This window comes from Mauremys reevesii, linkage group 17, assembly GCF_016161935.1.
Source record: "Mauremys reevesii isolate NIE-2019 linkage group 17, ASM1616193v1, whole genome shotgun sequence".
In the NCBI taxonomy this organism is placed as follows: Eukaryota; Metazoa; Chordata; order Testudines; family Geoemydidae; genus Mauremys; species Mauremys reevesii.
Window position 1 is genome coordinate 34,967,548 of NC_052639.1, and position 24,746 is coordinate 34,992,293.

General features: G+C 50.2%; 1 non-coding gene across 1 annotated transcript; it reads left to right on the forward strand.

The window, feature by feature from the left end:
• Positions 1-23,255: 23,255 nt before the first annotated feature.
• TRNAQ-CUG lies at positions 23,256-23,327 on the forward strand. The gene has a single exon. It is a non-coding gene; the product is annotated as a tRNA-Gln (tRNA).
• The last annotated feature ends 1,419 nt before the right edge of the window (positions 23,328-24,746 follow it).

The following is a 24,746-nucleotide window of genomic DNA, read 5'->3' on the forward strand; positions in this document are numbered from 1 at the left end:
ATCACCTGTCCCTTCCTCCAATGCCCCACCCTCACTCTGCCCCTTCCCCCGAATCCCCACTCCCGCACTGCCCCTCCCCAATACACCCCTCCTCTGCCCTCACATTGCCCCTTCCCCCAAGCTCCCGCCCCTGCACCACCCAGTGACCCAGGAGCAGGCCAGACCCGGGACGGGGGAGGCATAAACATGCTTTGCTCTGCCACAGACTTCTGAGTGTCCTTGGGCACATCACTCAGCCTCTCTGGGCCTCAGTTCTCCCATGCAGGAAATGGGGCTGGTGGTGCTTCCCGCCTTCGCACGAGCCTGGGAGGAGAACTACCCTACAAATTAGGAAGATGCTGGGATCCTGGAGTCATGGGGGAGGCTTCAGGGGGAGCATATTAGCACCATCATTTGGTATATGGAGTCTGTTTGGAAACAAAATATTTCCCTGAAGTCATTCCAAACCCTGTATTCAGCCATAACCTTGGGAAATACGTAATGGAGCAGTGTGGTTTTTCCCTGTGTAGCCAGCAACGACCTGGCACCACCCCCAGCTCTGCCCCCTTCCTGCCACTGCGACCCCATCTCACCTCCTGACCCTGGCTGGGCACCCGCAGCCCCTCGTAGCAGGGGTGTGTAGGGTCTCCTTGCAGCCCTCAGTAGGTGTCTGGTGGGTGCTGTCACCTCTGCCAGAGACCCCAAGAAACTCACTAGCTTCCTCCTCATGTGGGAAGGGCTCCTACTTTCTGACGTGGGAGGAGATTCCGTGATGGCAGAGCCCGTGGGAGGAGGGTTCTAATCACGAGTCTGGAGTGGCAGGGCAACCCCTCCCCAGTCAGATTCTGCTAGGGGCTGGGCAGGGATCTCTAGGGAGGAGACACAGGAAAAACAGTTGCCACTATGGAACCCAGGAGTCCTGGCTCCCAGTCCCCGCTCTCACCTCTAGACCCCACTCAGCTCCCAGAGCTAGGGATAGAACACAACCCCCACCCTGCTCTGACCATTAGACCCCACTCCCCTTTTAGGCTCACTGCCTCCTCTCTCCACCCAGCCCACCTGTCCATCCCTTTGCTGCAGGTTTCTGGGGTCACCCCTGCTCTGCACTCCCCCAGTGCAGCCCAAGACCTTTCATCCCCCCAGCCACATTTCCTCTCCCCCCTCGTTCTGGATCATCTGCTTGCCCCCCCCACCGCCTCTTGAGGTGTGCTGTGCGGTGTGACTGGGGATTGTGCAATGGCTCAGCACCAGGCAATGCAGAATGTAAACCACAGACGCTGCCCTGCCCGACCCCACCAGGAGAGGGTGTGTGTGTGTGTGTGTGTGTGTGTTGCGGGGGAGTGCTCGGCAGCTCTCACTGTGGGAGGTCCACCCAAAACTGTGGAGCTGCAGGAGTGCTGGGGCAGTGATCCCCGCCAGTGACCTGGGCCATCCTTTGAGCTCTCTGGTGAGACCCCTCAGCCTCCCCTCCTCAGTCTCTATCCTGATTGGCTGAGCAGGGGGTTAATGACAGGGAGGAGACTCAAGGCCTTTTTGTTCTCTTTTAAGACCAAGTAAATAAGTCATAACCACTTATATGTTTGATGGATTTTGCTGCTTCTCTGCATTAATTGTCTCTGAGCAGTTCATGATTCTCTCTAACATTGCAGTTCTCCTAAAACACTGGCTGAATAATTACTGTGCATACTTGTTGGTCTGCAGCTCATCTGAGAGCACTTTGTTGAGGTCATTCAATGTATGAAATTCAAGATCTGATGGTTAATATGAAAATCAGGGCTCTGGGGTCCTATTCCCAATTCAGCCATTGACTGGCTGTGTGACCTAAGACAAGTCAATTCTCCTTTCTCAGCCTGAGCGTCTCCCTCTTTCAAGTAGGGATAATAATGATCCGCTCCTACCTACCTCAACACACTCACTCTTCCCCAACACACACACACACTGTCTCTCCCCACACACAAACAGTCTCCACACTGCAGCTGAAAAGCAGCTGGCAATCTAGTAGGATGACCCTGGAACAATGGGATAGAGAAACCTGCATCACTGAAAGTGCAGCCACAAAGACACCACACACCAGCTTCCCCTAGCTGGCAAGAATCAAACCTCCAGAGAAAGATCCCTATGGTATTGTAGGCCAGCTTCCTAAAGCCTCAGCCTCAACCACTTAACACTGGGGCCTGTCTACACTCTGGTTCTGTTCTCACTGAAGGATCATTTCCAATTGTTCGCTCAGACCAGCTTGCCCAGCACCCTCACTGCTGTGCAGCTCTGGATGTGTGGCCATGGCTGAACAGCAAGAATTCCTGCCCATTTCCCTTCTGGCTGGAGCATGGTTAGAGTGTGTTTGTGGTTAATGATGTTGCTGTAGATTGTTGGCTTCCTGCTTTGGCAATTCAGACAGTCCCTTTTCCCAACATATCTCCAGCACATCAGTCCCTGGCTGGGTCTCCTGGGCAGTGGAAAACATCCCTTGTTTGGTGCTGCCAAGGGATCGTGCATAGCTGAGATGTCTCTCGGCTTGGATCAAAGGGAATGTTGGATGGAATTTATCACACAACCCTCCCTGCTCCCCAGAGCCCCATGGGGAGAATGTAGAGTCATTCCTCCCTGCACTCCCAGGAGAGTTGCTAGGACTCCTTCCTGCCAGCTACTCACCCCTGGCTTCATCCTTAGCTCCTAGGATCTTTCTGCTCCAAAGGCTCCATAGTCCTGGGGTGGGAGGGTGTTACTGCACAGTCTGAAACACAAGGGAGGTTTCTGGAATTGAAGGAAGGAGCAGAAAATGGAGAGGAAAGAAACAGAGAGAAAACGCCTCATTTCTCTCCTCTCCCCCCCCCATCAAGAAATGTTACCAAGGACCAGCGTTAGAGGAAATGGTGCCCTGGGCAAGACTTGTACTTTGGCAAAGTTCATAGAATCATAGAATCATAGAATTCAAGATCAGAAGGGACCATTATGATCATCTAGTCTGACCTCCTGCAAGATGCAGGCCACAGAAGCCGATCCACCCACTCCTTAAGCAAGCGACCCCTGCCCCATGCTTCGGAGGAAGGCGAAAAACCTCCAGGGCCACTGCCAATCTACCCTGGAGGAAAATTCCTTCCCAACCCCAAATATGGCGGTCAGCTCAACCCCGAGCATGCGGCCAAGACTCTCCAGCCATACCCTCTGGAAAAAGGCTAACAATATCCTATCATTGACCCATTGTACTAATTACCAGCGTGTCACTTAATTGACCTATTGACTAAGCCCGTTATCCTATCATACCATCTCCTCCATAAACTTATCTAGCTTAATCTTAAAGTCATGGAGGTCCTTCGCCCCCACTGTTTCCTTCGGCAGGCTGTTCCAGAATTGCACTCCTCTCATGGTTAGAAACCTTCATCTAATTTCAAGCCTAAATTTCCTGACTGACAATTTATATCCGTTTGTCCTCGTGTCCACATTAGCACTGAGTTGAATTAATTCCTCTCCTTCCCTGGTATTTATCCCTCTGATATATTTAAAGAGTGCAATCATATCTCCTCTTATCCTTCTTTTGGTTAAGGAAAATCAACCGAGCTCCTCAAGTCTCCTTTTGTACGACAGGCTTTCCATTCCTCGGATCATTCTAGTGGCCCTTCTTTGTACCCGTTCCAGTTTGAATTCATCCTTCTTAAACATGGGAGACCAAAACTGCACACAATACTCCAAATGAGGTCTCACCAACGCCTTATATAATGGGACTAGCACCTCCTTATCTCTACTAGAAATACCTCGCCTAATGCATCCCAAGACCGCATTAGCTTTTTAAACCACATCACATTGCCTACTCATAGTCATCCTACGATCAACCAGGACTCCTAGGTCCTTCTCCTCCTCCGTTACTTCCAACTGGTGCGTCCCCAGCTTATAACTAAAGTTCTTGTTAGTCATCCCTAAATGCATAACCTTACACTTCTCACTATTGAATTTCATCCTGTTACTAATACTCCAGTTTACAAGGTCATCCAAATCTCCCTGGAGGATATCCCGATCCTTTTCCGAATTGGCAATACCTCCCAACTTTGTGTCATCCGCAAACTTTATCAGCCCACTCCTACTTTGGTTCCGAGGTCAGCAATAAATAGATTGAATAAAATCGGACCCAAAACCGAACCTTGAGGAACTCCACTGGTAACCCCCCTCCAACCCGACAGTTCACCCTTCAATACGACCCTCTGCAGTCTCCCCTTTAACCAGCTCCTTATCCACCTCTGGATTTTCATTTCGATACCCATCTTTTCCAATTTAACCAGTAATTCCCCATGCGGTACCGTATCAAACGCCTTACTGAAATCAAGATATATTAGATAGAACCGCATTTCCCTTGTCTAAAAAATCTGTTACTTTCTCAAAGAAGGAGATCAGGTTGGTTTGGCACGATCTACCTTTTGTAAAACCATGCTGTAATTTGTTCTTGGTTCAGGCTTGTAGCAGTGATGGAATAAACTACAGGTTCAAATCAAGTCTCTGGAGTACATCCACAACTGGGATGGGCCATTCAGTCCTTTGTACAGAGCTTCAGTTTGTAGCCAAGTCCCTCCAGAGGTATGAAGCAGGACTGAAGACAAGATGGAGATGAGGCGTCAGTCTTTTATAGTCTCTTGCCATGTGGTCTTTGCTTTCTTTGTCCCAAGGACACTCTATCCAGCACGTGACATCGAAAAACCTTAGATTTCTGTCCATAGGCAGGTCCCTGCACACCTTGCTGAGCCACAAGGCATATCTGCCTTCGCTAAATGGGTCAATTGTGTAGCTGATGGTCCTTAATGGGCCATCAAGCAGGCTAGGCAGAGCTGACACCAATTTGTCTGGCTGGGGTGTTCCCCAGAAGCATAGCACAAGTTTGAAATACAGGCAGCATAGAGCCAATATTCATAATGTCAACTACAAAAATGATACATATCTAGAGATAGCATAATTATAATCAGCCAATCATAACCTCTCCATAGACCCTTTATGTGACCACCTTTATACAATATTGGCTGCAAATATAGAACAGTGGTGGCAACGGTGATCTATACAGTTACAGATTATGTCAAGAACGTCGCAGGAGGTGACATGGTATCAGTCAGACTGATACTGGAATACTGCCTCCAGTTTTGGTGTCCTCATTTGAAAAGATGGTGTGAAATTGGAGTTGAGGCAGCAAAGAGCCACCAAATGTTCTGAGGGCTGGAGAAAAATGCCTTCTAGTGAGGTATTGAAAGAGCTCAACCTGTTTAGCTTCTCAAAAGAAGATTGAAAGGTGACTTCATTGAAATGTTGAAGTGCCTTACTGGAGAGAAAAGATTGGCTATTAAAGGGCTCTTTAATGTAGCAGAGAAAGACATAAAAAAACCGAATGGCTGGAAGGTGAAAAGAGACAAATTCATATTACAATTAATGCACAAATATTCAACAGCGAGGATGATTCTCCACAGGAACAAGCTACCAAGGAAAGTGGTGGATTCTCCGTCTCGTGACGTCATTTCATGAAGACTAGAGGCCTTTCTTGAATGTATTTACCCCAAAAGTAGCTAGTGTGTCATACAGGAGGCCTGTGATATGCAGGTGTCAGATTAGATGCTCTAATGGTCTCTTCTGGCAATAAAGTCGACTAATTTCTTTAGAACTGAGTGTAGCATTGGGAGCAGCAGCATCTGATGTTTTCCTGTCTAGCCAGCTTGCTTCCTAGAACGAATGCTCCTTGAGTGGGGTAATCCACAGGGAGTAGCTCAAACCTCCAAAGTGCCTGGCCAGGGGCAGGACATTAGCCCAGCAAGGGAGGGGTGTGGCAGTGACATCACAAAGGCCTTTTGCAGGACCTCAGACTATTGGCCAAAGGCGGTGGGGAGGTGGTGACCTCACAGAGAGATGCTGACATCAGCCAGGCAGGACAGGGGCGAGGGGCCAGGGAAACCTCAGAGACCCTGTGGCTTTGCTTCAGCAAGTCTCCTTCTCCAGGTCTCTCTTTGAGGACTGGGGGAATATTGGGGTTCACGTACCTGAGCGCCAGGAGGAACCTCTTTCGAGTTTTCTCCTTCCCTTTTAGTGATTTTACTTGAAAACAGCCGACCCTGTTTAGAAGGTAAGAGCCTCCTCGAGGTTTGAAACTGTTCAGTCTGATCCATCTGGTGACAGTTGAATTCATGGAAAAATTGATCTTAAGGAGGCAGAATTTTATTCCAAACCTGGGATCTTGTCCCTTAGAATCTCTGGGGACATTAGGGTTTGTCCTTTTTGTTTCACCTTTTCCTCCATCCATCCCTCCTTTCTCTTCCTCTCTTGCTTCTTTTCTCCTTTCTCCTGTTCCCCTCCTAACACCAGGAGAGGGTGTGTGTGTGTGTGTTGCGGGGGAGTGCTCGGCAGCTCTCACTGTGGGAGGTCCACCCCAAACTGTGGAGCTGCAGTAGTGCTGGGGCAGTGATCCCCGCCAGTGACCTGGGCCATCCTTTGAGCTCTCTGGTGAGACCCCTCAGCCTCCCCTCCTCAGTCTCTATCCTGATTGTCTGAGCAGGGGGTTAATGACAGGGAGGAGACTCAAGGCCTTTTTGTTCTCTTTTTTAAGACCAAGTAAATAAGTCATAACCACTTATATGTTTGATGGATTTTGCTGCTTCTCTGCATTAATGAGGCAAGTATGAAGCCTCATTCAAAGACCAGGGGTCACTATATTACTGCACAGTCAATCAATGCAGTCAATCAATGCGGTTGTAGATAAATCTCTGCATTATGCATTTTTGTATAACTTGTATATGACTTTGTATTGAACCTTGGTAATATGTTATAGCGGGCCCCTAAGGTAGTGTAATTAAGGTAAAAGAAAAGTGTCTTTTTGCTAGAAGTAGAATAAGATCTCCCCCACACTTGGTAATCAACTGCCCTGTTGAATGAATGAGGTGTGACTGAGCAAGGCGTGGAGGGCAGTACCTCCAGACAGCTGCAATCCTTGGATAGGGGCTGGCAGCCCAACCAAGGACAATCAAGCTTGGCAAGTGGGCTGACTAGAGAAGAGCAGACATACTGATGGCCTCGGGGATAAGAAGCAAACACCTTCCTGTGGGAACAACCCCCAGCCCAGAGAAAAGCAGCTAGAAGGACCAGCAGACACAGTCACAGATTTTGAATCTGGGAGATTTGCCCTCTCCATCCACCGACTCGCTGCTTGCCTCCTCACCCCCCCACCCCAAGTATAAAGCCTCATTCAAAGACCCAAGGAGTCACTATATTACTGCACAGAGCCCTCCCCCCCCAACGAACTCTGCCCCTCACCTGCCTCAGGCTCTGCAAGGGAGTTTGGGTCGGGCGAGGAGGTCTGGGGTGCAGGCCCTGGGTTGGGGCAGGGGTTTGGGGTGTGGGATGGTTGAGAGGTTGGGCTCTGGAATGGAGTTTGGGTGCTGGGTGCAGGCTCCAGGCTGGGGCACAGGGTGGGGGTGCAGGATGGGTGGAGGCAGGGGCGACTCTAGGCACCAGCAAAGCAAGCAGGTGCTTGGAGCAGCCCATTTGCAGGGGCGGCAGCCAGCAGGGATCCAGCCTGGGAGCTGAGAACCAACAGGGGGCACTGGGAGCTGTAGTTCCTTGGTTAGCTCCCTGCCTATAGAGCCAGCTCTGGAGCAGGAAAAAAACTACATTTCTCAGCATTCCCTTGGCCGCTATCAACAGGAAAGGGAGGGGGAGGGAGTACGGTAGCTGAAACCTCAAGCCGCAGCTTGCTGTCAATGGAGAGCTCACTGCTAGAGCGGGGTGGCACTGTGAACACTGGACCTGGGCAGCTTTAGATACAGTACCAGGCACATAGAGGATTTTCACTTCTGAGCCATCGAAGCAGAAATTGACTTTTCCTTTCCAGATTTAGCTAATATTCAGAAAGGGAATCTAGCACCTGCCTTCCAGATTTGAACACCCTCAAAATTCAGGAGTGCTGAAGCTCAATTTGGGCAGCTGTTACTTCATTTCTCCCAAATCAAATATACTGATTCACTGTAGTTTGCTGTAGAAAAGTAGGATAAACTTGAGCAAGAAATGCTTCCCAGTGGTTTTTAGGACTGGAATTGCTATTTTCAACAGCCATTGCCTTTGTTTGTTTGTTTTATAGTTTTATTTGTTTAAAAGGAAGACAGTGATATTGCATTGGCAAATTGCCCATAGAAACAAAGAATGGAACATAAGAATAATAAAGGCACCTCAACGTTTCCTCATTTCTGTAGGACAGTCTTATAATCTGCATCCAGATATCCTTTAATCACACAAGCTGGAAATTGTTCCATGTTACTGCAGTTCTGTAACCATATGGGAACCAATCCTGTCTGTGTTCTGTGCACATCCAAAATTCCTGCTGAATGACCCACTCTGGGAGCAAGTTACCAGTGACCCAGGGCTGGGGTGGAAGGAGGGTGCAAGTGGGAGGGGGGAGCCCAGAGCTGGGGCAGCAGGGGGTGTGGGTGGAGGGGCAGAGCCCAGGGCTGGGGCAGCAGGGAGATTCAGGGAGGAGCCCAGGGCTGGGGTGGGGGCAGCCAATTTTTTTTTTTGTTGCTTGGGACAGCAAAAAACCTAGAGTTGGCCCTATCTCCACCCACCGTGAGGTAGGTAGGAGTGGATCATAATTATCCCTACTTGAAAGAGGGAGAAGATAAGGCTGAGAAAGGATAATTGACTTGTCTTAGGTCGCATAATCAGTGGCAGAGTTGGGAATAAGACCCAAGAGCCCTGATTTTCAAACTAAGCATCGGATCTTAAATTTCCTACATTGAATGATCTGAGTAAAGTGCTCTCAGATGAGCTCCAGACCAGCAACAGTGCACAGTAAGTATTCAGCCAGTATTTTAGGAGAACTGGAATGTTAGAGAGAATCATGAACTGCTCAGAGACAATTAGTGCAGAGAAGCAGCAAAATTCATCAAACATACAACTGCTTATGACTTATTTACTTGGTCTTAAAAAAGAACAACAAGACCTGAGTCTCTTCTCTGGCAATAACCCCCTGCTCAGCCAATCAGGGTAGAAACTGAGGATGGGAGGCTGAGAGTTCTCACCAGAGAGCCCAAAGGATGGCCCAGGTCACTGGTGGGGATCAGTGCCCCGCAACACACACACACACACACACATACACACACACACCCCTCTCCTGGTTTTGGGAGGAATCGAAGACAGGATAAAAGAAGCAAGAGACGAAGAGAAAGGAGGGAGGGAGGGATGGATGAAAAGGTGAAACAAAGGACAAACCCCAATGTCCCCAGTGAATCTAAGGGACAAAATCCCAGGTACACAATAAAATTCTGCCTCCTTAAGCTTGTTTTTTCCATGCCTAGAATTCAACTCTCACCAGATGACTGAGACTGAACAGGTTTCAAACCTCGAGGGGCTTCTGGCTGTGATTTGTCAGTCCTCAAAGGCCAGCCAGGTGACTGTAAATAACTTACAATCATTAGGAAAAATTAGTATCAAGATTCCAACTCTAGCAGTCAGACAACATTGGTTCAATTTACAAGAGATTACTTTTTATATTCCTTGGTTCCCCCCAAATTAGGAAGGGCCTGAGACCACAGGTCCTGCAGGGTACAAAGGGCAGGTCTACATCCCTTTCTCTTTGTGCATAGTCCTGCCTGCTACCTTTTCAGTTTCAGTTCTGCTACCACAGTACTGATCAGCACATTCTTCAGTAGCATAGGGAAGGGCAGGCACCATCACACAAGGACTATTACACAGAGACCTGCCAAATGCACACAGCAAACAAATGAAAACAAGAGATGAAAATGTTATTTTTCATTAATCCCTTTCAGTGACAGCAACCTCCGTGGCTAATTGTAACAATAGTAGATGCAGCATTTTCTGATTGAAATGATTTTCAAGTTGCGGGTGCCCCTTTATGAACAGTAATTGCCTACATCTGTGACACAAGTACTTTTCAATTCCATTAAACCTGGGGTTTTGCTCAATTACACACGATATCTTGGAATTTTTCTGGCATATTCATCATCACATACATCACCTACAAGACTCCTGCCATAACAAGGGGTTCTTTATAGGGGTTTGAAATTATTAAAGTGACCCAGCACTTTTCAATTGTAACAGCTCAGGACAAAGTAGATCTCCTGATCCCACTTATGTAGCTATTTAAATGTAACCTAGTTATAAGGTGGCCTAACTTACTGATATTTTTGACACGTTTTCAAAAAGTGGCCTCTATTTAAATCCATGCAAATATCTGTATGCACACTTTCTGAGCACTGCAAGTCTGAATCTATCACCTGTGCATGCATCTGCTGTTACCTGAAACATGCACATGCTGCTATTTGCATGAAAACTTCTACACGCCTGAATAGAGGAGGATCCTTTGAAAATGTGGCCTTTTAATTATATTTCATACTCCACAAGAGTAGCCTAAAAACAACAACGGGATATAATAAGGCCCTGGCATCAAATGAATAAGGAACAATATAAAAAAATCAGCAGCACTTTATAAAGAGGACAGGAACAAAATATACAGTAACCATAAAACCAACAGATAAAACAAAATCCAGATTTCCCCAGGTGCAATCTAACAGGACAATTTTGCCTTCATAACTCTAGCAATACTCATCTATTTCAGCATGTAATGATCCTGTTTAAAGTATTCAGGAAACAATAAACTCTGGCCCCGGTGCTTGTACATGTTCACTTTGTTGAGTGTGGCTCACATATCTGGACCTCCCAGCTGTTAATAGCTTCACCAACCACCCCTCTGTCTTTGCTTCTGTGTATGTCACTTCATTCTGGCTCTGCAAGGTGTCTGAAGTCCCAAATGCCACTTGTCCTTCTGTAAACCTATCCCAGCTGTATCCCTCCTCCAACTGCCTCCTTTGGGGTTCAATTCTACACCATTGAAATCAATGGAATTTTTCCATTGACTTCAATTAGAGCAAGATCGGGCCCTTCAGCAATTTCCACCCAGTTCTTTCTATTATGATTTGTACCAATCAGGGTTTGGGGCCTCATTGTTCTAGGCACTGTCTAACAAAAGAATGGTCCCGTGCCCCAAATATTCTGCGGCATCATCCAAAAGATGCCAGAAATGCAGTCCAGTGAATTACCTTGATAACCTCTGGTGTAATCTTTCTTAATATCTGTGGTTTCTAATTCTATCAATTACTAGACAATTAAATTAAGGGGGTTAAGTTACACAGTGGTTTCTGAGAGAACTGTTTTGAAAATCCAGTTAAAAATGTATTTTAAAGGTAAATAAATGCCTAATCTTTGCCTGAAACACAAGCAATATGAATTTTCTTTAAAATGTGTGCTACCATCTCCAAGCCTCATCCTCTCTCCAGTGAAATCCTCTTCAAATGCCTGCACTTTTTCATTTCCACCCATGCCCTTTCCCTTGTGCCTTTACAGAGCTATTAAATTTGTTAGTCTCTAAGGTGCCACAAGTACTTCTCATTCTTTATGCTTAATGATGTACTTCTAATAAAGAATTTAATTCTAATTTTTGCCTAGAGTGACTCTGACTTTCAAATTATATTTAAATATAGGAACTTATGGACTGGTTTAGGAATAAAAATAAATTAACATGTACAGAAATATGAAATAGAAAAACAAATAGGACAATTTCACTGCTCTACATGGGAAAAACCCACACAGAGCTTATTTCATCTTGTGAATTTTTCTGCAGACTAAGCTAAGGGGGGGAAAAGAAAGAGTTTCTCTAATTGTTTTAAATCATGGATGAAAAGAACCTAACATGATCACCCTTGATTAACATGCTTATTATATAATATATAAACAGGGAAACCAGGGAGACAACCCTGGGCCACGAAAATAAATAAGGAAGCTTTCACAAGAATCAAAACAAAGCATCATTCAGAATCTGTAAACAACTGAGCCCGCTGATCCTAAAACTCATATTATAGGTAGACATGTACCTCTTTCTCTCTATTTGAAATATTTAGATAACATCCTTAATGTTTTATTATTCTTCATGTCTCCACATTAATCCTTTTTATATTGATAGTTCCCAATGTATCCTCTGCCAAGAAATGGACTTTGTGCAGAGAAAATCCATTGTCTAGTGCCAAAGATATTGATAATTAACATTTATGTCATGAAACTTGTAATACCAGTTTGCTAAAATAAAGCTAAGCTTTTCATTATTATTTTAGAGTTTAATTTAGTCATCCAAGGTTACTCAGCTTCATGTTTATAAATTATACAGGGCAGGGACTTAACTCCTCTTGATCGACCTGTTTTGGAATTATGACTGTACAAGTAAGGAGGTTCATAACCTTGTTTGAATATCTGATCCGGCCTTGAAAGAAGGTGATTTATGGGATCGACAAACCCTCATCATTTCAAGAATCGGCATCTGAGAACAAGATTTTCCTCTATAACACAAAGAGCGGAGCAAATCAGTTAAGTCTCTACTAGAAGCTACAACTTTGTTTATGTAAGAGTCATACAAGGTTACAAGGTCTGAGAATAGTCTGCCAGTAAGAGTATGGATTTTAGAACAAATAAATAGCTACATACTGCATAAAAATTGGAAGTTTTGAAACTACTTGTCTGATAATTCAGCACTAGCCATGCTACAGCATGTTCTAATTTACCATTTGGTATATGCTTTTGAAAATACTGAAAGTACATGCCAGTGGTCAACTAAATCATAGAAAATTCAAGCCCTATTTTACATGATGGGTGAGACATTGAAAACTGCATGACTTAGAAATGCCAGTCCCATTAAAAGTTAATGAGACTTATGTTCCTAAATCACTTACTCTCTTTTGAAAATCTCACCCATTTTCGTTTCCAGGGCTACTGCTGCCAATCACCAATATTTTTAAGATAGTACATTTTTTGTAATTATCTGGCATAATAAAAGCACCAAAATTGTTTCCTGGAGAAAAACAAATCCAGAAACCCTAAAATACTGCAGCACTTCTGTTTCACTTTCTGTACCAATGATGAGAGGATTCTGTGAAGACAGACTTTTTTTTTACAGGATCTGAAAAATTTCTATAGTAATCAAACATATATGCCCATATTAAGCACCATAGACTGCCAAATTCCAGAGAAACAGAAAACACTCCATACTTGTGCATGGAATCACTTTTATGTGTTATTTCAAATGCCCTTCCTGAAGTTCTTATGGTGATCTGCGGAGGGAGGGGGGAAGAATTCTGAAGATAAAAGTAAATTCCAATGCCATTTCTATGATTGTGGAACCATGGGAAGCCAGGGGCACTGAATTTATCACAGTATTTACATTACTGTTACAAATCCAAATGTTTCACCTATTTTCTAGGAATACTTCACCTTGGTTAAAAAGAACCAAGCAAAATCACGGTGCAACGGTAATACAATTAGGGCATTACCGATGCACCCAAACTTGTAGATTGTGCAAGGAATATCAGGTTGCAACCTGTATAAGTGCAGGTAACTGTGCAAAAAGGGGCTAAAACTGTTTTTCTTTAATAATTGTATTCTCTGCCATGCATTGTCAGGGATTGAAGAAAGCACATGCCCAGCTTTCATTATCTGAAGATAACCTTCCAAATGTAAACCAGTGCAGACCTGTCTTCCTGAGTCTGCAAACTGGCAGTTCCAGAGCTTCTATTCCGCCTCACAATGCTGCCAAGCACTAGCAGCTTTGGTCAGTTTCACTGCTGTTATTCAGAACCCCAGGGTGACGGTAAAACTGAGAAAAATGGTGCCTCTTTCAGGAAAAGTAAGTTCAAGCAGAATCAGGCACTGGAGCTATTCATAGAGAAGCTCAATCCCCTTCCCTCCTCCCATGGAGTAGGAGGAGGGAGGATTTCTCCCTTTGGGTCTTGAAAAAACAAGAGTGAAAACAGGGTGCTGGGCTATGGGGGAGATCTGTGTGTGTCAGGGCACTGCGGGTCTGTGTGGGGCATTGTGCAGTTATGGTGTGGGGCTGTAGGGAAGAGCACTGGGAGGGAGGAAGGAAGGGAGGGGAAATCTGTGTGTATTGGGAAACTAGAGAGTGGGGTTTCTGTGTGGGGTGCTGGGCAGCTGTGGTGGGGCTGTGGGCAGGGGTGTGCTGGGCGAGGTGTGTGCACAGCACTGTGCATTTGTGGTGGAAGAGTTGTAGGGGTGCTGGGCAGGGAGCTCTGTGGCACAGCATGGGCGCACCCCAATAGGAAAGGGCACGCTGGTAGCACAGGGCCAGGCGGACCAGTGTGCCTCTGGCTCCCAACGGGGCTGCGCACCTGTGTCTGTCTGTCTCCCCCCCAGCTCCACCAACGTGGCCTGATAGTTCACGCTTGCGATCTGGTCACCCTCCCGCTCCCTCCATCCTTCACTCCCTTCCCTGCGTCCCCCCAGCCCTGTCCTCTGTCCCGTCCCCTGTCTCCCTCCGTCCCGGCCCCCGGCGTCCCCTCCGCCCCATCCCTGCATCCCCCCAGCCCTGTCCTCTGTCCCGTCCCGTCTCCATCCGTCCCTGCCCCCGTCGTCCCCTCGGTCCCGTCCTGCATCCCCAGCCCTGTCCCCCGTCCCGTCCCCATCCGTCCCTGCCCCCTCCGTCCCCTCCGTCCCGTCCCTGCGTCCCCCCAGCCCTGTCCTCAGTCCCGTACCCTGTCTCCAACCGTCCCAGCCCCCTTCATCCCCTCCGTCCCCTCCCTGCATCCCCCCAGCCCTGTCCTCTGTCCCGTCCTGTCTCCATCCGTCCCTGTCCCTTCGTCCCCTCCGTCCCATCCCAGCATCCCCCCACCCCAGTCCACCGTCCCCTCCCCTCTCCATCCGTCCCTGCCCCCCCCCGCCCCTCCCTCCCGTCCCTGCATCCCCCAGCCCTGTCCTCCGTCCGTCCCTGTCTCCATCCGTCCCTGCCACCTCCGTCCCCTCCCTGCATCCCCCCAGCCCTGTCCTCTGTCCCGTCCCGTCTCCATCCGTCCCTGCCCCCTCCGTCCCCTCCCTGCATCCCCCCAGCCCTGTCCTCTGTCCCGTCCCCTGTCTCCGTCCGTCCCCTCCAGTTCATTTGCAGCCCAGCTCAGCCCCGGTCACTCTCGCCAGGTGGGGCCGGGCAGCTCCCCTGCGCTGCGATCCAGCACCGGGCACCGCGGAGCACCGGGCAGGCTGTGCAGGGTGGGGAGGGATACTCGCATTGCTGACACCTGCCTGCCTCAGGGCTTTCTCCCTGCCCGCCGCGAGGATCGCCAGGGAGGGCAGCAGCGTGCCGCTGAGAGCCGTGTCCAATTGGCCGGGTGGCTGCCTGCAGACAACACGGGGGAGAGAACCAGACAGCCCTGTAACGCCGCCGCTGCTCGGGACCCGGATCCACGCTGCTGTGCCACCGAGACCCATCAAGTGCCACGGGAGCGGGGGACACCCCCCCCACCCCATGGAAGTGTCAGGGGCTGCTCGGGCTGGGAGCCCGGCGGAGAGTCCAGCTGGGGAGAGGCTCAAAGGGGGGGGGGTAAAAACGTTGCACCAAAAATATGAAAAAGTTGCCAGACAAAAACCCTTTAATTACAGCTCGGACGGGCCCCTCCGGAGCAGGGGGGCGGGGCCAGCCGCGGTCCCGCCGCCGGGCAGCAGCAGCAGCAGCAGGAGGGGGCGGCGCGAGACGGCTCCCGGGGATTCCCTGCTCGCGCCGCTGCCGGGGGGAGCCGCTGCTGCTGCGAGCTGGTGCGCGGGGGGTGGAGGGGGGGGGGTGTCCTCGCGGGCGGGGCTCGCGCCCAGAGCGCTGACACTGTCCATTGGGAACTGTCACGCCGCGCGACCGGGCCGCCCCACTTGTGACGTCACCGCCCTCTGCCCCCGCCCAACCAGCGTGGTCACCGGGGCTCCGCCCACCGTCACCGCGGCAACCACCAAAACAAACGTTCTCGGCACACGTGGGGCAGGGAGGGGGGAAAAATGGGCCGTGACGCAAACAAAGCAGCTGGCTGGCAGCGCGCGGCAATGACGTCACCGAGGAGGAGTCCGCGACGCAGGGGCGGCTCCTCCCCCGGACCCCCCGCTCGCGGGCAGCGACCCAGCGCCTCGCGCACCTTTGCTTGAGTGGAGGCGGCGGCGGCTGCAGGGACGGGACGGAGGGGACGAAGGGGCAGGGACGGATGGAGACAGGGGACGGGACAGAGGCTGGGGGACACAGGGATGGGACGGAGAGGGACGAAGGGGAGGAGAGGAAGGATGGATGGAGACAGGGAGGGACAGAGGACAGGGCTGGGGATGCAGGGGAGGGAGAGAGGATGGAGAGGGGGGGGGACGGATGGATCAGGGACGGGAACTATCAGGCCACGTTGGTGGAGCTGGGGGGGAGACAGACAGACACAGGTGCGCAGCCCCGTTGGGAGCCAGAGGCACACTGGTCCGCCTGGCCGTGTGCTACCAGCGTGCCCTTTCCTATGTGCCCTAAGGCATTCCTATGTTATTCCATAACATTCCTATGTGCCATAACATTCTTATGTGCTGAATAAGAGCACATAACAGTCCTGTGTTCCCTCCCAACACCAGGAGGGAGTGTGTGTGTGCCCTTTCCTATTCTTATGTGCTGATCAGTGCTGTGGTAGCAGAACTGAAACTGAAAAGGTAGCAGGCAGGACTATGCACAAAGAGAAAAGGGATGTAGACCTGCCCTTTGTACCCTGCAGGACCTGTGGTCACAGGCCCTTCCTAATTTGGGGGGAACCAAGGAATATAAAAAGTAATCTCTTGTAAATTGAACCAATGTTGTCTGACTGCTAGAGTTGGAATCTTGATACTAATTTTTCCTAATGATTGTAAGCTGTTTGCAGTCACCTGGCTGGCCTTTGAGGACTGACAAATCACAGCCAGAAGCTCTTTGATTTTTGGGAAGGCCCCAGATCATTTTGCAGCTGGAGTGGGCAGCACCACTCAGGCTACCGTTGATACACTAGGACCATCACAAGTTCTTCTGCTGAGCATCCAGCATGACGTTTGACCACAATAAGGGGCAGACAAATAGAAGAGGCAATATAGTATGTAGTGGGCTCAGGGATGAGAACAAAGGACTAATCCTAGCGTTGACACTGGCTCCCACTGTGGCCCTGGTCAAATCACATAGGCCAAAATTTCCATACTTGAGTGCCTATAGTTATGTACCTAAATCATTGACTTTAATAGGGTATTAGAGCAGTGGAAGCTACTCCAGCCATTGATCTTTTCCCATTTTGCATACTGAGGAGGGACAGTGCTTCCTTGTGTCCCCCCTTGCAAGGATTCCCAGCACCCACGAGTTACTCATGTGGGTATTGAACATAAAATTTTCCCCATGCAAAAATACATTTTGTTTTCAAACAATCCAAGGACTTAGTTGACACGGAGAATTTTTTTAGAAAAAGGGCAAAATAGCTTGACATTTCAAAAGAAATCACTGTTTAATTTTCTTTATAGTTCAAACATTATTTTAAAGGAGTTGAACTCAGATGTTCCTGAGGTTTAACAATGACTTGTATACATAGCTCCCAGAATGGAACCTGTGCAAACAAAAAATAAACAATAATAGTGTCTTTTAAATTCACTGTATTTTTAAAGACACACAGAGGAGAATCAGCCAGGCTGATTCATTGTATTTTACCTGTGCTGATGAAGGAATTAGAGACAATAACAGAGCTTGACAAAACCAGCTAAAGCCACCAAACCAACTGGAGGGTTAAATCTATCAATCAGCAGTAAATATGAAATATAGGGGGGTGGGATCAGGGCGATGCCCTGGGGAGAAGCCCAGAGAACTCCTCTTCCCCAAATGTCAGAAGAGGGAAGGTGCTGGGATTTTTATCCGAATGCCCTCCCTGAGTCCTGTTTAGAGATTCAGGTTCTTTAACATTATAGCTGTCCCAAGTTTGCATAGTGCAATGCTTGAATTTACATGAAGAGAAAGTAGAGAGTAAGTAGTAAAGTTCTTCCAATTTTAAACTAGATGTATATTAAATTAAATCTGTGCTAATTAATCAGATGCATAAAGAGTATTTAAGACAACAGCTCAGCCCCTCTCACCCACCCTCTCTCCATCACCATTGTCAACTTTCTCTGGATGTGTTTTTATGGATAAACTGAACTGATCTGACTGGCTGAATCAAACAATAAGTTGTTCTAAACGAATCACGATGCTTCAGGTCAATAACTGTTTGGGAAACATCTGTTACTTTACTGCTTCAACATTCAGCTGAGAAAATTATTAGATATATATTCTGATAATTTGAACAGAAACAAAGTCATCGTAACAGAACATTGAGAGAGGATCAAAGCCTTAGGTTTTGAAAATAAATATCACACGTCAACATTTTTTCCATAAATGCTTCGGCAGCGGGAGACCATTATCCTAAGATAACATTCTCCAGCAGAGAGATGATCTCTTAATTAGAGCAATATGTAAACTACTTTAGGATGCTTGATATAAATCCTGCAAACTGATTCATTGATACTTTTACTAAGATGAATTTTGATATCATGGGATGAAATCCTGGCCCCACTGCCACACCCCTCCCTTGCTGGGCTAATGTCCTGCCCCTGGCCAGGCACTCTGGAGGTTTGAGCTACTCCCTGTGGATCACCCCACTCAAGGAGCATTCGTTCTAGGAAGCAAGCCGGCTAGACAGGAAAACATCAGACGCTGCTGCTCCCAATGCTACACTCAGTTTTTCAGAAATTAGTCGACTTTATGGCCAGAAGAGACCATTAGAGCATCTAATCTGACCCCCTGCATATCACAGGCCTCCTGTATGCAGGCCCGCCCAGAGGGGGCAAATGGGGCAATTTGCCCCAGGCCCAGCAGGGGCCCCACGAGAGTTTTTCGGGGCCCCTGGAGCAGGGTCCTTCACTCGCCCGGGGCCCGGAAAACTCTCATGGGACCCGGGCCCCAGAGCTTCTTCGCTCCCGGTCTTTGCCTGCCAGGGTCCTTCCTCTCTGGGACAGAAGGACACCCCCGCCACCGAATTACCGCGAGCGGAACCTGCCGCGGAGTGCAGCCGGGTCTTCGCGGTAATTCGGCGGCGGGGGTCCTTCCGTTCGGGACCCGCCACTGAAGTGCCCCAAAGGCCCGTGGTGGGGCTGCACTGGGGCGGGTCAGGTCCGCGGTGGTCGGCGGGGGCCCCGCTGTGGGTCTTTGGGGCACTTTGGCAGCGGGTCCCGGAACGGAAGGACTCTCCGCGCTAACTTACCGCCAAGCGGGGCCCCCGCCACCGAAGAGCCTGGACCCCGGAATCCTCTGGGCGGCCCTCGATTTAACAGGGGTTTGTTTCAACTTATTGCCCGATTAAAATCTATGGCTAAAAGGCAGCCACTGTTGTTAGTACTTGTACCTGTGTTTGGTGCCACCTCCTTTCCCTTTGGCCTTGTAGTTGACCAAGGGCAAAGCTGAACATCTCCTCAGATACCAGGGAGTGTTTATGTCCATTCCTGCGAGCTACACCGGGGTTTGATGTTGCTGCTTTCAATCCTCTGGCTCTGCCGGGATAAGGAACAATTCAGGCTGTCACTGAACTGAAGGAGGAAGATCAGTTTTTGACAGGAGAGGACACCTCCTCTTAAAGGTGTTTGGCTGGCTGGCAGTCCTGATCCCCAGATCTCGCCCGTGGGGCTCCAGCAGTTTGGGGACCGGATCTCTCCCTTGGCCCCACCTGCTGCCTCCAGGCGCTCCTCCCCAGGGCCCCAGCAGTGCAGCACAGCTGAGCAGCATCTGCCTGCTCGCTCCAGTGGCTGTCGGCCCCTCCTCATGGCAGGGCAGGGTGGGGCTGGGCCTCCATGCGCTGCCCCACCCCGAGCCCCTGCAGCCAATGGGACACTGCGGGGGTGATGCCCGGGGGCAGCAGAACGTTGAGGCCCCCAGCCCACCCCACCTTGGAGACCCAGGTAAGCGCCACACCCCTGACTCCCTCCCAGAGCCTGCACCACCATCCCCTCCCCACATACCCCCTCCTCCCTGCAAACTCCCTCCCAGAGCCTGCAGCCCGGTCCACACACACCTGCCCCCAACTCCCTCCCACAGCCTGCACCCTCTCCCTCCACACACACCCTCCTGCCCACCCTAATCTCCCTCCCAGAGCCTGCACCCCCACCCCTCCTCCTGTTCCTCCTACCCCCTGCCCCAGCCCAGAGCCTGCACCCAGCACCCAAACTCCCAGAGCCGTACAAGGAATTTTTGTGCCCGAGGCAAGGGCCAGCTCCAGGCTCTTTGGCTGCGGGTCCTTGATCCCTGTCGGAGGGAAGGACCTGCCACTGAATTGCCACCGCCGCTTCATTCATCCTTCGGTGGCAATTCAGCAGTGGTCCCTGAGTCCCTCTCGGAGAGAAGGACCCACTGACGAACTGCCGCCGAAGAAGTGGCAGCGGAAGCGCCTCTGATCGTGGTAGAGCTGCGCCCCTCCACTTTCTGCATCCGAGGCAAGTGCCTCACTCGCCTCGCCCATGTTACGGTGCTGCAAACTCCATCCCAGAGCCTGCACCCCAGAACCCCACCCCCACCCAAACTCCCTTCCAGAGACCAGCCTCTCACCCCTTCTGCACCCAAACTCCCCCCAGAGGCTGCACCCCTCCTGCACCCCAATCCCCAGCCCCAGCCCAGGACCTGCACCCTAGACCTCCTCCCCTCACCCAAACTCCCTCCCAGAGCCTTAGGTAGGTGGGGTGGAGTTTTGGGGCTGGTTCTGGGCAGTATGAGTGACATTATTGGCCCACTGGGAGGATTGGAGGACTGGCCCTGGCCCTAAGGTAAATTGAGGTTGAGACCCTGCTTTAAGGGATTGGAGCAATGCTGGAGAGACTGACGGGCAGGGAGCTGGGGAGCTGTGTGTGCTCCAAGGAGAGTTGTTGTGCTCTGGTGACACAGAGCGGGGGTGGGGAGTTTGTAAGCTGTGGTGTTTGTATAGAGATAAAGTTTACTAACCCCCAGGTTAAAAACTGTTCCTGCTCTGGGCTATACAGGATGTTCTCTGTTGAGAGTATAGCTCAGTGGGTGAATGTTTCCCTGTAGGGTAATGGGTTCCTAGTTCCACTCCAAATGAGTCCCTTAAAGAAACTTTTTCAAATGAAAATCGATTTCCACACCCATCTCCAGTATGTTCAGGAGTTCGCTGAAGTTGAGGGGGGCTTGAAATGAATTTAAACACTATTTTCCTATGCAAATGAATAAAGACCTAGCAGAGCTGCCCAGCAGCTGAAATCAGTTCCAGTCCTCAGCGTCTCTAAGAGGGACACTCGGTAGCTGAGGCATGGGACACCTCTGGGATGATGACAGGAGAAAAAATGCTGGATTCAATGAAAGCTGAGACCATAGGAGGAGAAGGTGAATGGCAACACCACACATAGTCATAACACTCAGACACGGGGCTTCACTGTCACTACCCCTGTGTTTTCCATCATTTATATCCAGGGGTGAAAGTAACTTACAGGACTTACCGGTACTGCCGGAGTCCCGAGGGGGCGTGGCCTCATCCAGAAGGGGCGTGTCCTCATCTGGAAGGGGGCGTGGCCTCTCAAGATTTAAAGGCCCTGGAGTACCAGCTGTGGCTGGGAGACCAAGGGCCTTTACATGAACCAGGGCCTCCCAGCTGCAGAGGTAGCCCTTTAAATTCTGGCCCCAGCCCAGCCACCAGAGCCGCGGCCGGGATTCAAAGGGCTCTGGGCTGACCGCAGCCGCAGCAGCCCAGAGCCCTTTAAATCTGGCCCCAGCCTGGCCGCCGGAGCCGCGGGTGGGGGGTTTAAAGGGCTCTGGGCTGCCAGCTGTGGCGGGGAGCCTAGAGCCCTTTCAATCCCCACAGCAAAAGCCGGTGCAGTCCGGCACGGCGTATTGGCTCTTGCCGCTATGCCGTACCAGCTTGTACCAGCTTACTTTCACCTCTGTTTCTATCCTAAGGAACACACCCTCCCCCTCCCCCACGCACTGTCACACACAACCTTCTCCTTGAGCCCCATCCAACCCTCCCCCACACACGCCACGGGACACAGCCTCTCGGTGACTCACCCCGATGGGGGCTTGTCTCTGCATCTCCCCAACAGGGGAGCAGGGAGCCGAAAGGGCCACAGGAGACCAGTGGAGCTAGGCAGGGATAGGAAAGACTTCCCCTCCCTTTCCTTCCCCTCCCTGAGTCCCGTTAATCTCACCCATCAGATGCTCCAGCACCAGGTGGGCTCAAAGCACCAACCTTCCCCTGAGCAACGGAAGGGGGAACCAGCTCTTTCACATGGAAGGAGGCTCCCCACCTCTGCTGCTGCCATTCTGCAGCCTTTCATATGGATTTGTATTAGCTAATGCAACCCCCCCACTCCTCTAATCCAGCCATGAAACATGGAGACAAGCTCCTGAAAGCAGGGCCCAGTGGTGCAATGGGTTAGTGCCCAGTACTTACAGAGCAGTGCTGAGTGGAGTGATGCTGAGGTTGTGAGTTCAAACCTCACCTGCAGCCCTAGTTTCCTTTAAGCAAATGGCTTCTGCCAATCAGTTTGCTCTGCAGAAAATACAATTCCTGCTCAGAAGACACTGAGGTCCCCTTGCTTTACAGAGAGCAGGGCAGATTCCACAGATCTACCAGGCTCTGCCCTCCACCAGCTGCCTGTGTCAGGAGGGGTCAGGCAGAACCCAGAGCACTGCCCCTGACTCCCCCTCAGTCTTTGCTCCCCAAACCACCTGTGTGCTCACCCTCTTCGCTGTGAGACTCAAACCCTGCCTGGCTTGCTGTATGCTGGTGTGGTTTTCATCTGTCACGTTGATGTGCATGTGGGTCCTGTGTGATTTTGGTGGATGTCTTGCATAGTTCTGTGTGCATGGATGTGTGTATGATTTTTGCATTAATATTGTTTTTTGCTTTGTATTCTTTTGATATGTGGGTTTTGTGTTTCCTGTTGTGGGCTTTTGCTGTATTTTTGGTGTGGATTTGTTCTTTCTATATTTTGTGAGGTTTTCCTTTTTGTGTATATGGCTCTGTGTGCTGTGTGGGTTTGGTTTTTGTTATGTCTGTGTGGGCCTGTGCAGTGTGTGATTTTCTCATTCTCTGTGTGCGTGTTTGTCTCTCTGTTTGTATCTTCATGTGTAAATTCACTGGAACTTTTCAAAATCTGCACAGCTTTGCCAATTTTCACCAGGAATTTTTCTCCATTAACAAATTCTCACTTGTTCCCTACCCGTTGGTTGTTCCCTACCCGTTGGTGACCATTGCCCCAGGGGCCTGTCAGTCTCAGGGTCCTGATTTCCCATTGGCCCTTCCCCCTTCTATTGGGACTGGGAACTAGCCAACCAAACCCCACTAAGTTTTAGTAAAGGGCCAACAGTCCCTTACACAAGCCAGCCCTGTGAGAGTCACCAATGTCCTGAGAGAACAGTACAAGCTGGTCCCATGGTGTAAAGGGCAGCACTCAGGACTCTGAATCCTGCAATCTGAGTTCAAATCTCAGTGGGACCTTGTGTTAGCTGGTGGTAAAGATCTGGTGCTCAAAGTGCTTTCCTGTCTCCAGCTATACAAAAGTGGGTCATTTACCTCCTGCTGGTTAACTCCTTTCCCCACCAGAGCCAGGTCTTTGGTGGGGGTTTAGAAGTGGCTCTAGTGGTTGGGATTCTCACTGCTTCACCTGATGCCCACAAGTCTGGTGCTTGTAGCCACACTTTTCCTCTTGCTCACATGGCACTTGAAGAAAGCAGTGCCAGGGCCAGGCTTGATAGGCAGGAGGGAGGCAGAGTCCCAGGCTGGAGCCCAGCACACCTCTCCTCCTCTGGGCACCTGGAGCAGAGGCGGCTGGTGCTGACAGCTCTGAGGGAAGGCTTATAAGCCACAGAGCGACTGAGGGCGGGGCTAGACGAGGACAGGACCATGCCTATGTGTGGCCAGCAGACAGGCAACAAGACTCCCGGCCAGCCTGCTCCCTGCCATGCCAAACCCCCACTGAAGGCCACCCGCAGACCACCATGCGGGGTGGCTGCTGATGCTCTGTGTCCAACATCAGTAGACGGTAGGAAAGCAGGGCCAGCCCCCCTGGTGGGGCCTCTTACTGTTCCCATACCCCATGCTCACTTTTGCAGTGGGGCAGGAGATGTTATCCCAAGAGGCTTTTCTCCAGCTGGTGAGAAGCAGAGAAACATCCAGGCTCCCAAGGCGCTATGTAGCAACCCCCCTCAAGCACAGGGACAGAGGGAAACTGCTCCACACGCTAGCCCGGGCAGCCGTCCATTTCCTTTGGGAATTCAGGAATAGCAAAGGCTAGACTGGAAGCACCTGGGGCTCATGCCCCAGCCTTTGTGACATCCAACCCCCAACTCCTTCCCGGGGCTCTAGCTGAAAGCAGAGCATTGGCCTGAGCGGCCAAGAAGAGGTTCCAGATTTGAAAGGAGCAGGACTTTCAGCACGAAGGTAAAACTGCATCAACACAACCACAAAGGGACTTGACCCCTCAAGTTCTTAATTCAAAGTCAGGCACCTTATCCATTAAGCCATGTGGGCGCCTTCTGCATGCGCTTCTTTGGAAAAGGTGGACACTGTGTTTCTTGGGTCACCTATTGAGGGGGGGCGAGACTCTCTGGCACAAGAAGTCGAGTTCCCAGTGAGATGTGAGACTTAATTATACGGGGCCAGGTTCAGGGCTTTGACAGGGAGGCTCAGGCATGGGGGATTGGGGTGCAGCGGACGGACCGGCTGTCTAGCTGTGGAGATTTAGTCGCACTGAGGCACAGGAGGGAGGAGGAGGAGGAATCCTGCTGACAGGCAGTGGCTGTGCAGAAAGAGGAGGAGTTCTGGGGACTTTCTTTTGCCTCTCTTTTGCCTGCCTGCTCACTCCTGTGGTGAACGGTGAAGATGCTCTTAACAAGCCCAGGTAGCTCAGGTGGTAGA